Source organism: Oryctolagus cuniculus, chromosome 4 (genome assembly GCF_964237555.1).
Source record: "Oryctolagus cuniculus chromosome 4, mOryCun1.1, whole genome shotgun sequence".
In the NCBI taxonomy this organism is placed as follows: Eukaryota; Metazoa; Chordata; class Mammalia; order Lagomorpha; family Leporidae; genus Oryctolagus; species Oryctolagus cuniculus.
Genome location: NC_091435.1, coordinates 159,203,056 through 159,216,085, shown reverse-complemented (window position 1 = coordinate 159,216,085; position 13,030 = coordinate 159,203,056). Strand labels below are relative to the sequence as shown.

The window sequence follows — 13,030 nt, the reverse complement described above, 5'->3', positions numbered from 1 at the left end:
CAGCTGCCTCCAGTTCAACCAATAAACAGCAGGACCTGCTCCTGATTGGAGGAGAGCAGCGTACTCGGCGTGTGGGTAGCAGAGTTGGGATTGGTGGAAGAGGACTATAAAGGAGGAGAGAGACAACATGCACCAGGAACATCTAAGGGGAACATCCGGATAACATCTGAGCAGCCCCCGAGAGAGCCGGCCGGCCGGCGGTGTGCCGCTCCCCCGCGGAAGTGGGGAAAGTGGCAGGGGGAACCGCCCTTCCACGGAGGTGGAAGGGACAGTAGCCAACCCGGGAAGAACCAGCAGCAAACCCGGGAAGGGCCGAGCAGACAAAAGAACAGCGCAGGGTCCAGTGTCGTTCCTCCATGAAGAGGGGGAGCGACACAGTAGTAGAGCTTCAAGACTGTGTTCAAATACAGCAGCAGAAGTTGAGCAGAAATTGATCAGAGGCAGTGTTTTCCAGAGAAGATCATGAACAATCTGCAGAAATGACTACAACTGTGCCACCTTCCCACATTTGTACCAATGGCGGGAAGCCATCTGAGCCACTGGGTCCAATCAGTGGTTGTGTCTAATTAGCCTGCATACCAATGCAAACAACAACACTGAGGAAATTCAACAATCTCTCATCAAAGTCTAATATTTCAATTCTTTGCATCAACTCATTTAGAGCCATGTAGAGGGGAATCTGATCTTTTGTGCACCTGCATATCAACATTCTGCCTACTATTCTGTTTTTGTTAACATGTAAGCATTGTAATGTAAGTATTACAATGTAAATGTAAATGTAAGCATTGCGTTTAATTTTAACTTTTTTGCAAAGTCAAGGCAGACAATGAGCAGAGAATTATGCATGGTTTTACATCTTGCAGCATGTGGTAAAATGAACTGATTAATCACTCATTCAATGAACACTCCTGATGCCCATCTGACAGAGGAGCCTTGCTCATGTCAGAAACACCATAGGATTTGACTTTTCGATGTAAAACTGAAAATTTGAGTTTTACCTGTAACTAGAGTTCCCCATTATCAAATGTATATATCAAATATATTATCAAGTATATAGCCCTTTTATCCTTTATTTTGCAAATTGGGAAATTTACCTGTCAATATTACTGGCATGCCTCATTTCTCTACTCTTTCTTATTGCATCAAATTATTCAGAAATGTTGCATTAATTTTTGTAGAATATCACTTCAAAAAACGTGTTTGTTCTGCTTGTGGTATTACCACATCCTTTACTCATTCTTTATCACTGTTAAACAAGAAAGCAACATATCTTTACGGATCCTACAACTGAGATTACAAAAAATCTAGAATGACATTTCGTGAAACCAGAACCCTAAACTAAACACCTTATCATAAACACCTAGACCACACCAATTCCTACTTTATATGTACACAAGTTTGTTTTGAATCTTACAAACGGGTTTACAATGAATTTTTAGACCTACAAAAAGTGTTACTAATCTATAAAACTTTGTCATGCCTTCACCGAGGCTGAGAAGAAACAAGGCTATAGTTCTAGCTTACATTTTCCAGTTCTGAACACTCGCTTAGTCTAACCAACAAAAATCTCAGGAATGGCTCAAAGACACAGACCAAGAGTCCAAGAAAAAACACCTGTACAGAGCAGTGGAAGATCACAGTGTATGAAACACGTATCTGACAAGAAGTGGAGATCATAGTATGAATTCTTACTTTCACATTGGAAGTTTCCAAGAATCAAATGACGATCCTTGACCACTCAGTGCTATCCCATCTGAACATGAATTCAGAGAATACAATAATTCAATTTATTTATTTATTTATTTTTTTTTTTTTTGACAGGCAGAATGGACAGTGAGAGAGAGACAGAGAGAAAGGTCTTCCTTTGCCGTTGGTTCACCCTCCAATGGCTGCTGCGGCCGGCGCACCGCGCTGATCTGATGGCAGGAGCTAAGTACTTATCCTGGTCTCCCATGGGGTGCAGGGCCCAAGCACTTGGGCCATGTCGCTCCCCGTCTTCATGGGGGAACGACACAGGACCCTGCGCTGTTCTTTCGTCTGCTCGGCCCTCCCCGGGTTTGCTGCTGGTTCTTCCCGGGTTGGCTACTATCCCTTCCACCTCCGTGGAAGGGCAGTTCCCCCTGGCCGCATTCCCCACTTCCGCAGGGGAGCGGCACACCGCCGGCCGGCTTTCTCGGGGGCTGCACGGGTTCCCTTAGATGTTCCCCATAGATGTTCCTGGTGCATGCCGTCTCTCTCCTCCTTTATAGTCCTCCTCTGCCAATCCCAACTCGGCTGCCCACACGCCGAGTACGCTGCTCTCCAATCAGGAGCAAGTCCTACAGTTTATTGGTTGAACTGGAGGCAGCTGGGTAGAAGCTGTTTTCTCCTCTCCCAGCGCCATATTGTGGGAGAGCAGATGCATAGAATAAGTCTTAATTCCAGTAACTTAGTCTAGTCCGAGCTGCTCCCCACAGAGGAGAGCAGATGCATAGAATAAGTCTTAATTCCAGTAACTTAGTCTAGTCCGGATTGCTCCCCACAGGCCATCCTCCACTGCACTCCCTGGCCACAGCAGAGAGCTGGCCTGCAAGAGGGGTGACCGGGACAGAAACAATGATTCAATTTAAAACAGCTGTTCTTTCCCCATATCCTACCCGAAGTCACTTCCTCTTCTACCAAATCTCCAGAATACCTCAGTTGAAGTAGTCTGAAGCTCAAACTCAGTCTGATAGTTCTATAGTACTTCACACTGTGACTCCATAACATCATCCAAACCAGGACATATGAAAGTGAGGGGGTCGGGGCCGGTGCTGTGGCACAGCAGGTCAATGCCCTGGCATCCATATGGGCACTCCACTACTGATCCAGCTCTCTGCTGTGGCCTGGGAAAGCAGTAGAAGATGGCCCAAGTGCTTGGGATCCTACACCCATGTGGAGACCCGGAAGAAGCTCCTGGCTCCTGGCTTCAGATGGGTGCAGCTCCAGTCACTGTGGCCAGCTTGGGGAGTGAACCAGCGGATGGAAGACCCCCCCCCCCCGTAACTCTGACTTTCAAATAAATAAATAAATCTTTATACAAAAAAAAGAAAAGAAAAGAAAAGAAAGTGAAAGGGGTTTATGTTAGCAATTACACCAAGATGAGAGAGGTCAGGACACATGTGCTTCCTAATTATTCTCATAATTATCTCTCCTCTAGGAAGCTCAATGATTTGTGGGAGTTGGAAATTCATTATTGTATTCTCACAGCAACATGTTATCTAACACTAACAAAACATTTAGGTCTCACATGATGGAAAATGAATGAGCAAACAAAATGGAGAGGACTCACTACTTAGGAAAGCTCAAGTGTCCACATTTTGACTCCTCTGGACACAGACTAAGTTTGTAAGTCTGTGGGTCGGGACTTGAAAATCCAATAAAAGAACTAGAATGGAAGTTACTTAGGCTATCCAATTAAATACAGTCGAAGGTTCTCTGTTTAATATTAGAAGAAGACCTGAAAATACTCAAACATTAAGAGTAAATCTTAACTGTCACAACTATTCAAGAAAAACTCTTTGAGACTATAGTACACTCACAGCAGTTGAAAATTTCAGAAGCTATCTCCCTCCTCCAGCCAAGCATCACATTAGTTTGTAAACTGTGCAAAGAGCACACCAGTTGATTTTTTCAATGTATTATTGTCTCATTGATATTTACCATATAAAATATGTTTTACCACTGTATCTAAATTCTTGCTCCAAAGAGGGGTGGGAGAAGAAAAGATAACTCTACTTTGACTACTTCAGTTCTGAAATGAGTAAAATAATCTAATAATTATGTTCTCAGTGGTTACAATTAATTTGTGCCTAGCAGATTCAAAAATAAAGATCTATCCCACCCTGCTTCCCATTAACTTTGTATCAATAGACCTATTTCCATTCTGATTGCTGGCAGAAAGCAGTTGGTGTTAAGATATTTATAATGTCATTTCACTTCCACTGTGGTTTGTTGAACAGACATAAAATCAATCTTTATCCCATGTGCCACTTCTTATTAATTGATAAATGAGGTGAATTACATAATACACAACTCACAAGACAGTACCACAAATAATCAGAATCTATTTAGATCTTATGAAAACTTATTTCCCCCAAAACGAAGACATAAAAAAAAAATCCTGAAAACTTAGGAAGCATTTCCTAACTATATTTCTTTCCTGTAATTTTAGTTAATTACACAGAAGTCATTATCTGTAATAATCAGGAAGCAACACAACTAATCTAAGTTTATTGTTATTCTTCTTGGCACCTACAATTTAAGGAACCTGCCAAGAATTAATGAAAGTGAAAGATGTGAACACCATTTCCTATTGCATCTTCTGTTATTATAGAGACAAAGATTACCTCAAACACATTCACGGAAAAGAAATGGAATAAAAAATGTGTATTTTGGTGCAAAATTTTGGGGATACATGCAAATGGAGGGGTCTTCAAAATGTTCATGAAAATCCTTATTAGGAAAAAAGTATGAATAGCTTTCAAAGATTTCTGTACCAAAATAAACTTATCATTTAATTCTGTTTTTCCACTAACTTTCTGGAGTACCCTTGTAAATAGGGAAATGGTCAGAAGTTGGCCACTGGAAGGGAAAGCAGAAAAGCACAGACAATGCAGAATTGGCTCACTAAACTCTGTTTACACTTTCCTGCATGCATTTCCTTTAAACTCCCTTCATAATTTACAGGAAAGTTTGGTTCTGCTTAAATTCACTTCTGGGATAGTCAAGAACTTAGCTGAGATTGTATTTTTCAACAAATGTGGATAAATCTGACAGACTTTAAGCAACAAAATCTCATTTTTCTTAGAAATTAAATTTCCTGGAGTACTTTGTCTTTTAATCAAGTCAGATTAAACTAATGCAACATTACAATGAAAGTGCTTCATCCAGGTCACAAATAACCCTAAGTGATGAAGTGGAGCAGGAATACACCAGCTTCCCATCAAGTGAAGACTGCGGCAAAACCAACACCTTATAGTATTTATTCCATGATCAGAGAGGGAGTACACACTGCTTGGCTTACATAGTTTATGACTCAACCCAAGCATACAGCATTCACTTATCCATTTATTTTAAAGACATTTACCGAGCTCCGTGACTCTAGGCCCTAAGGAAGGTTAGAGGTGTATCACAATCTTTGCCTTGAAGAAGGGCAATAATCAGTTGTGGAATCAACAAACACAGGTGACGTAGGTACGAAAGTGCTAGGAGAGAACAAAGGGGTAACAGATTTTTGTCTCCTGTTGCGGGGAAGAGGCTTCACAGCAAAGGTGACATTGAGCTAAAAGGGAGAGAGGAAACACTGGCATTCAGAGAAGCTTAACTTACATTCTTTCCATTTGGGCTAGATTTTAGTTCTTGCCAAATGACCCAAATTGTTCCTCTTAAACTCCCCAGAATAAAAATCAAGATTTTCTGCATTTCCAGGGCTAGAGGTGGTAAGTTCTTACTTTTGGAGCTTTTCAGAGTTCAGATTTTCAAATTAAGGATGCTCAACTAGTAAAGTCAAAATCTGAAACCTTCCTTGCCCCAAACATTTCAGATAAGGACACCCAATTTGTATGTAGAAAGCTTCCTGTCAATAAACAGAGAAAATTATTATTTATTAAGACCCAATAAATCTTGGTATTAATTTCTGATTCATGAAATCAAAAAGTTCTTAAGTGAAATGCATAGATAACACTACATATTATTATTGATTACTGAAAAGTTGTTTTATGTCTTATGGAACCATATACTTTTTTTAAAATTTATTTTATTTATTTGAAAGACAGATTTACAGAGAGAGAGGTCTTCCATCTGCTGGTTTACCCCCCAGATGGCCACAACGGCCGGAGCTCCACCAATCCGAAGCCAGGAGCCAGGAGCTTCCTCTAGGTCTCCCACGTGGGTGCAGGGGCCCAAGGACTTGGGCCATCTTCCACTGCTATCCCAGGCCATAGCAGAGAGCTGAATTGGAAGAGGAGCAGCTGGGACTAGAACCAGCTCCCATATGGGATGCTGGTGCCTCTGGCCAGAGCTTTAACCTGCTGCACCATGGCGTCAGCCCCCATATACTTTTAATATACTTTTTTTTTTTTCCCTGATAGACAGTTACAGAGAGAGGTAGAGCCAGAGAAAGAGAGTTCTTCCATTCCTCTGGTTCACTCCCCAAATGACTGCAATGGCTAGAGCTGAGCTGATCCAAAGCCAGGAGCCAGGAGCTTCTTCTGGTGTCTCCCACATGGGTGCAGGGACCCAAGGAGTTGGGCCATCTTCTACTGCTTTCCCAGGCCATATCAGAAAACTGGATTGGAAGAGGAGCAGCCGAGACTAGAACCGGCATCCAAATGGATGCCAGCGCTGCAGGCTGGGGCTTTAATCCACTGTACCACAGCACCGGCCCCCATATACTTTTTTACAAGAAAAAAAATTCTTGAGTCTCTATGACTTAAATCTAAAATCAAATTATTTGGGATATAGGCCAATTTATGCTATACAAATAAATTATAATATTGTTACACTGAAAAATGTATTTCTAAACGTTTCTGAAAAAAGACAGCATGCCATTTCTTGCATTTTTTCAAGTGTGGTGGTTTTGTTCTTGTCTTTACAGTTACACATGTAAACTTAGTAAGGCCTACAATGTTATAGTATCCCTATGGACTCAATTACTTCATCAAAATGATGGGGTAGACTAAATAAACTCTAACTGTCATTAGGTAACTGTCATTCTATAAAATAATATATAGCTACATAGCTCTACAGAAAAACTAAAATGGTACTTGGGATTATCCCTTATTATTAATGGAGTAGCAGAGTGATTCTATCTGAAGAGCAACACTTCAGTCTGGGAGAAATAATAACAATTTCTAACAACTTCCAAGTTTCCAAGACCTCTTAATTATAGCTCAACTTTGATAAAACAAGTAACTGAGAGAACACTAACTCTACATAAACACATATAAATTTTTAAATGTTTTCGGGATAACTTGCTGGTCCTTTCAACTAGAAAGAAAATTCACAACTAAGATCATGGCTCTTACCTCAAATAAACATCTAGGAAAGAGATGTGCTATAAGTTCATTATGAAAAATCACAGCTTTCAGTGAAATGAAGACTTAGCTTATATAACATTAAATATTTCAAGAATAAATTAACTTCTTGAAGTGAGAGGTCATTAACATTCTTCTCTAACCACTTAAATGTTTATTCTGTTTTTTCTGTGTAGGTACAAAAGGCAAGTTATTAAATGAATAAGTGTTTTCAATCTTTCTAACAAAGAAATGTGAAACTTTTCAATAGCTAACTTTGTTGAAAAATCACCTCAGCAGGGTGGAAAAGTATGTGCTCTCCATAACCCTATCCTTGAAGGTGGTGCTTTAAAAACTATTCAAATGGGCAGGACTTCTAGAATGGCAATATGAGGAGCCTGAAGGGCCTTCAATGGCCTCTAGTATTTGTAAAATTAGCAAAATGGAGCAAAGAAAAATGATTCTCATTTTCCAGAGAGTGACCAAAGGAGTTGTAACAAATTGCAAAACATCCACTCAAAATCTGTAGAAACTCAGTAGTAACAGTGGAAAGCTACAGCAGTCAAGTTTAAAGGACAGACCCCTCCACGCACAACTTCCAGCAGAGTCACCAGCTGGGACAAAGCCCTCATCCTCCACAGATCCCTGGTGCGGAAGAGCTATTCCTGATGCACTCCGCAGTTAATCCACACCAACAGACAGCACTTCCCACACCTCCATGCTCGGCAAAACCTATACCAAGCAGGTAACAGCAGTCAGGAAGTGCCCATTTTGCTGCTCCTGTCTCCCTCCACTAGGTCTAGCAGGCTGAATGGTAAGATCGTCCCTCACCCTAGCACTCACAGCTCCCCCATAGGTCAGCTCCAGCTAGAACGCGTGGTGAAGGGCAAGCTCCTCATCTCCAGCTCCCGCTTCACAGCACAAAAGCCGGGAGAGGGTAAAAGTAAGCCCCAAACACCAGCAGCATCCTGCCACCACAAGTCAGACCTTGTCTGCATCACACTGTGGAGCAAAGTTACACCCCAGAGCATCAAGGAAAGCCCCCTCCCCATCACCAAAGAAAGTGAAATCCTAACCTACCCCACCCAATCGGTGAATTTTACCTTATTTGGAAATAAACTCATGGTAAATGTAAACAACACAAAGTTAATGTCATAATCCAATGTGACCTATGTCCATATAGGGAAACCTGGACACATACAAACAGAAGTGAATGTCATGGAAAAAAAAAACAGACACACGAGGGAAAAGCCATGTAAATACAGAGGCAGAGATTACAGTGATGCATCTACAAGCCAAGGAATGCCAAGGATTGCTAGCAAAAAAAAAAAAAAAAAAAAAAAAAAAAAGAAGAAGAATCTTTTCCTACAGGTTTCAGGAGGAAGCATGATCCTGCAGACAGGTTTGGACATTTTAGCCTTCAGAAATCTGAGAATAAATTTCTGTTCTTTTAAACTACCCCATTTACAGTAATTTTTTGAGAGCCCTAGGAAACTAAAACAGGAATTAGTAAGGCTAACAGGCGAGTATTATACCAACAGACACAGATTAGTCAGAAGCTTCACAATGAGATCGATATAAGAGAATCCATGTGAAACTGCAATATTCCCTGACAGTTCAGAAGAGCAACATATTGAAGGCTGTACCATTTAAGGAACAAATCACTGTTTTGTGCTATAAGTCTGTGCAAATTTATGTAACCTTCCTGAACAGTGAACCTTGAAAACATGATGAGTAAAAGCAATCAGTCATAAAAAAAAAAAAAAAAACTTGGTGTATGATTCCACTTATATGAAATGCCCAGAACAGAAAAATCTGTACAAACAGAAAGCAGATTAGTAGGTGCCAAGGGCTAAAGGTATAGGGGAATCCGAATGACTGCTAATGATTACAAGATTTCCTTTCGGAGTGATGGCTATACACTCTGAATGTACCAGGTGAACGATATACTTTAAATGTAAAAACTATGTGAGATAGGAATCATCTTAATAAAGCCATTACCAAATAATTTTTTTTTTTTGACAGGCAGAGTTAGTGAGAGAGAGAGACAGAGAGAAAGGTCTTCCTTCCATTGGTTCACTCCCCAAATGGCCGCTATGGCCGGCGCTGCGCCAATCTGAAGCCAGGAGCCAGGTGCTTCCTCCTGGTCTCTCACGCGGGTGCATGGCCCAAGGACTTGGGCCATCCTCCACTGCTTTCCCGGGCCACAGCAGAGAGCTGGCCTGGAAGAGGAGCAACCGGGACAGAATCCGGCGCCCCTACCAGGACTAGAACCCGGGGTGCCAGTGCTGCGCCGGCCAACCAAATAAAAATTTTAAAGGCATTCAAGTCCACAATCTGTGAAGAATTTGAGCATACACTTGTAACCTCCTTCAACAGTTGACAGAAAAATATGAGGCATGAGGAGCAGTGAGAGACTGTGGCTTAGGTCATGTTGGAAATGATGACAATCTGAACTCTGCCAATAGACAGGGGAAGCAGGGACTACTAAAGTGAAACACTGTTGCTGGAACCAACAGCAGTACTTGCTATGATTTTATTTTGGTTTGTCCCCCCAGGGTTCATGTGCCAGAAGTTGGAGCTGAATGTGTGGTAGTACAGAGGTACCTTTAAGAAGCAGAGACCCAAGTGAGGTGAACAGATCATGAAGGCGTCACCCTCAAGAACGGCTGATGTTATTCCCACAGGATTGGATTAATTCTCACGAAAGCAGGTTGTTCTAAAACCAAACCACCCCACACGGCTGGTCCTTCCTGCACACAGCTGTCTACCTCTCTTCTCTGCCATGTTGCAATGCAGCCAGGAGAGCCCTTAACAGATGCATGCTGTTTGGATTTTCCAACCAAAAAACTCTTTTTGAAAACAATACCTGTTATCAGATATTTTGTGACAACATAAAATGGATTGAGAGAGTATTTAAGATCAGACGCAAGGATCAAGGAGGAAGGATGCTATGGCAACTCCAAGGTTTCCGCACTAGGTATCTTTGTATTAGGCCCCATGACAGCCCAAGTGAAATCTGGTGTTTCCCGAAGGAGGAGACTAGAAATGGCCATTGCTATGGCTAAATCAGAGAAAACTGATCCTTGAGTTTACTGATTACAAACCCCAGCACCGCAAGGCCCTGATGTCTCAGCTATGTTCTGTGACCCAGCTCTCAGCTGTAGTGCCAAAGAAGCACAATCTGATAAAAAGAAAAGGCGCGGGGAGTGTGTGTGTGCACAGACTTTCTGGTCCCACAGTTGCTGTAAGAATTAAACATGTTAATGCACAAAGAAGAGCCCAGATTTTCATATGGCGCAGGGTCTGCACTGCACAAACAATAACTGTACAGAATTATAGTATACTATAGAGGCTAACACACAAATATTTCCTTTAAGTAAATATTAATATCCTTAAGAGGATTGTGTTCAGCTGAAATTCTCCTCACTAGGAATGTAAATTTTGGCAGAATAGACAGGTCCATTTCAGTCCAAAGAGATGGAGGCTAATGCAGGGAAAAGACCAAGAAAAACAGTAAAGCTAACTTCTTTCTACTTACACTGGAAGATTTAGAAGTTTATTAAGATAGGTTTTAGTCAACTGTGGCTAACATGGTCAATCTGCATTAATTACAATTCAAATTTGGTTTACAGTTTAAAATAAGGAGCCATGGTTTGCAAATCCTTTACTCATGGTAATGTAAAATCTATCAATTTCCTTGAATTTGATGTTTACTTTTTTAAAATAGCACATATATCCTTCCTCCTTTCTCATGAAACATTTTAATCAGAACACTGAGAAAGAGGTAATCTTGAATCAGCACTCAAAATAATATAAGAATATATTAATTTACAAGAATATATATAGGTATATTATTATTTACACAAACATATTGGCACCTTTAACTTCCTTGACTGTATGTTTTGAAAAATGTTTCTCTTCTAAAATATTTTCAAGCTGTAACCCACTGAAAAATATATTTTTCAAAATATATATTAAATAGCAACTTTGGTCATCTGATTTGCTACTAACATCCATATAATAAATTTTTAGCTTTGTCCTTTTTAAAAAGACTAGAAAAACTTGGAATCATCTATTTGTATTAAAACAACTGGAGAAATTTGTTAAAATTGTTATAACTTAGATGGTGGACTGCTTACAGTGTGGTATTTAAAAGATAGCTCAGGGATAAGTGCCTCGCCTAGTAGTTAAGAAATCAAGGTAAGATGTCCCTGTCCCGTATTGGAGAACAAGGGTTTGATTTGATTCTTTTTTTTTTTAATTTATCAAGAACCATTCTTTTCTTTTATTTTTTTAAAGATTTATTCATTTATCTGAAAGGCAGAGGGAGAGGGAAAGGAAGAGACAGAAGATCTTTCATCTGCTGGTTCACTCTCCAAATGGCTGCAACAGCTGGAACTGGGCCCAACTGAAGCCAGGAGCCAGGAGATTCTTCTGGGTCTCCCATGTGGGTGCAGGGGCCCAAGTACTTGGGCCATCTTCTGCTGCTTTCCTAAGAACTTTAGTAGGAAGCTGAAAAGGAAGTGGAGTAGTGGGACTCAAACAGGAGATCATATGGGATGCCAGCCCCGCAGGGATGGCTTTACCCACCATGCCACAGCCCTGGCCCCAGGATCTTATTCTTGATTGTGGCTGCCAACTTCAGGTTCCTGCCAGTGCAGCCCCTGGGAGACATGGGAGCCCCTGGGAGACTATTTCAGATGGCTGAAATAGTCTGGTCCCTGCCACATACATGAAAGACCTGGTTGAGTTCCCAGCTCTTGGCTCTGGCTCCAGGCCAATCTGTCTGGTGTGGGCAAATTTTCGGGAGTGAACTAGAAAGTGGGAGTAGTCTCACTTGCTCTAATGCCTCTCGAATCAATTTTTTAATTAAAAAAATACCACTTGTCAGCTTTGGGTAAACTATCAAAAAAAAACGACAACTATCTCAAAAGCTATTAAAACATTCTTTTTCCCAACCATGTATCATGTATTAGAATATTCTTCATATACTTCAAGTAGAACATCATCACAAAAGACTGCAGAAGCAGCTAGGGTTTATTAAACAGAAATTAGAGAAATTTATAAAACTCTAAGGTTAATATGATGTACTTCCCATTGAAATTTTAAACTAATAAATGTATCCTAAATATGTTTTAATTTCTAACACAGCAAATCTTGCTAAAAAATCCAAAATTTCACAATATAAAAATTTTAAGTAAAAAGTCCTGAGATCAAAACAACTTGAGAACCATAATAAGGCATAAAAATGGTTTTCTGACTGTCAAAATTAATAGGTCTCTGTGTTTTTAACATTGATTACAGTATCTTTATTTGAAAATATTTACCCCTTTACTACAATTTCACCACACTTAAATCTTTGTCCAGCCCCAGGTCAAAACTGACCTGTCAGTTTTAATCTTACATAAACAGTGAGATCAAACATGCACTATACTGAACATAAATGCCAGTTCTTCCATGGAGGATGTAGTTCACTGTTCAACAGTAGAAATTCAATTACCGGGGCTGGTGCTGTGGCTCACTTGGTTAATCCTCCGCCGGCATATGTGGAGCCGGCATCCCATATGGGTTCTAGTCTCAATTGCTCCTCTTCCAGTCCAGCTCTCTGCTGTGGCCCAGGAAGGCAGTGGAGGATGGCCCAAGTCCTTGGGCCCTGCACCCACATGGGAGACCAGGAGGAAGCACCTGGCTCCTGGCTTTGGATCAGCGCAGCGCCAGCTGTAGCAGCCATTTGGCGAGTGAACCAATGGAAGGAAGACCTCTCTCTCTCTCTCTCTCTCTCTCTCTCTATTTCTCTGCCTGTCAAATCTCTCTCACACTGTCTATAACTCTGTCAAACAAAAAAAAATGAAAAAAAAAATTAAGGACTGAAGATAAGGATCCTTTAGAATAGCAGGTGGATGAAAAGTTCAGTGCCCTGAGTAGAGTCTGGATCAAATAATTACATTCTACAGGGAGGATTCAAGTAAGGCTAAAAACATAATTACATTAGT

At 40.8% G+C, this 13,030-nt stretch overlaps 1 protein-coding gene and 1 long non-coding RNA gene across 8 annotated transcripts in view; both read right to left on the bottom strand.

The window, feature by feature from the left end:
- Positions 1-13,030, bottom strand: part of UBE2E2 (ubiquitin conjugating enzyme E2 E2) — a 388,098-nt gene that overhangs the window by 289,152 nt on the left and 85,916 nt on the right. The gene's annotated exons all lie outside the window — the stretch shown is intronic.
- Positions 6,115-8,377, bottom strand: LOC138849400 (uncharacterized). The gene is made up of 2 exons (XR_011388223.1): positions 6,645-8,377; positions 6,115-6,572 (listed from the first exon to the last, which is right to left on the bottom strand). It is a non-coding gene; the product is annotated as an uncharacterized lncRNA (long non-coding RNA).